Below are 1,846 nucleotides of genomic sequence, written 5' to 3'. Positions count from 1 at the left end.
AAATAACTTTACACATTGCTAATATTATTAAAAGCAATAAGAAACTGCAACTTAAAAATGATTCATTACAAATATGTACACACAATTAACATTTATTAATATTTTAATATAATACTTGATACAATATAAAATACAGATAATATTTATGTATTATCTGTATTTTAATTTGTTTTCCTCTGCCATTACTGTATTCTTGGGTTATTTTCCCTTTTGTATATGAAAATAAGTATTTGGGAAACACAAAATATCTTTCATCCAGTTTTAGCAAAATTCAGAGGCTAAATTAGTCACTGAAAGAAAGGAAAATACAATTGAGTTTTAATTATTCAGTCTATTCATATTTCCCATTAGAGTTGGAATCAAGAGTTGACTCTACTTCCCTACATAATCTTGAATTTATCTGTCCTATCTCAAGGATTTTTGTACATGTGAAAATATGCTTCCATCCACCTGATAGCTTATTATGCCTCCACAGAAACTTCTGCTAAGGAAATACTTATAATAAGATTTTATAAACATGGACAATGCTTATTGTATTTATATTTAGACAAATATTAAAAGCTGGGTACAAAATTATTCATGCAACATGATTACAACCATGTAAAAAAAAAAGTAGAAAAAATATTAGAGGGTATATACCAAAATGTGAATAGTGAGTATCTTGGGTGACAAAGTTATGAGTAATTTTTCTTTTCCTCTTTGTTTATTTTCCAAATTTTGACTATATTATTTTCATAATATAAAAAGCTTCATGTGAAATGAATAGTGTGAGTTTGAGTCATATTTTCAAGTAATGTTTAAAATCATTCTTCCATTTCACTGGAGTTAATTTATATATAGATGTGACATTCTGAGTCTATGTCAATAAAGAAGGCTGGCCACTAGTTGGTAGGTATGTTTGTGGGAAGGATGATCTGGATGCAAAGCAACTGATGAATGGGAAGAAAAAAAAAAGGGGGTGAATATTTCGAATAGCCAGATAATAGGTATAATCGAACATTGATTATTTTCATGTTAGGGTACTAGTGACTGATTCTGATTTAGGCCTCACCAAGTTTTACTGATTGTTAGTCATTGGTTTGCAAGCCTTTTCCCCATATCCTACCAAGTAAGAAAACATTTTCCCCAAAACAAGTCTTAAAAGGACAGGATTAAAAAGTAAAACAAAAACTGTAATGACTAAACTACTGGACTGCTTTTATTTATTTTTCCTGCTGATAGTTATGGGAAAGCACAGGCTTTGGGAAAAGAGAGAGTTTCTGACTGTGACCTCAATAACTAAGTTTAATTTTTCTCATCACTAAAATGAAGATAATAATGTGTATTCTATAAGGTAAAATACTTTGAGGAGAGACCTCCGAAATGAGGTATGCCCATCCTAGAGGGTGAAAGAAGAAAAATTTGGTGCACTTTTATTATATACTAGAGGCCCTGTGCATGAAATTTGTGCACTGGGGAGGGGTTCCTCAGCCCAGCCTGCGTCCTCTTGCAGTCTGGGACCCCGCGATCACCAATTGCCCCACAGTGCTGCTGGCCAGGTAGCCTGGGCCTCCCTCTGCAGGGTAATCGTGAGGCAATGGCAGGGCCCTCCCAACCAATCTCATCGCACCTAGCTTGGCTGGCTTGGCGCCAGTGCGTGTCATAGTGTGGTCGTCCAGAAAGTCATTCTGCTGTTCATCTGTTTGGTCGATTTGCATATTACACTTTTATTATTATAGACTAGAGGCCCAGTGCATGAAATTCATGCACGGTGGGGGGGGGGGGGGCTGTCCCCTCAGCCCAGCCTGCACCCTCTTGGGGGATACAGTCAGACATCCTTCTCACAATCCGGGACCTCTGGCTCCTA

Source organism: Myotis yumanensis, unplaced genomic scaffold (assembly GCF_028538775.1).
Source record: "Myotis yumanensis isolate MYYU_CA2020_CCGP unplaced genomic scaffold, mMyoYum1.0.hap1 SCAF_2, whole genome shotgun sequence".
Lineage (NCBI taxonomy): Eukaryota > Metazoa > Chordata > Mammalia > Chiroptera > Vespertilionidae > Myotis > Myotis yumanensis.
Note: the sequence above shows the minus strand (reverse complement) of the source record.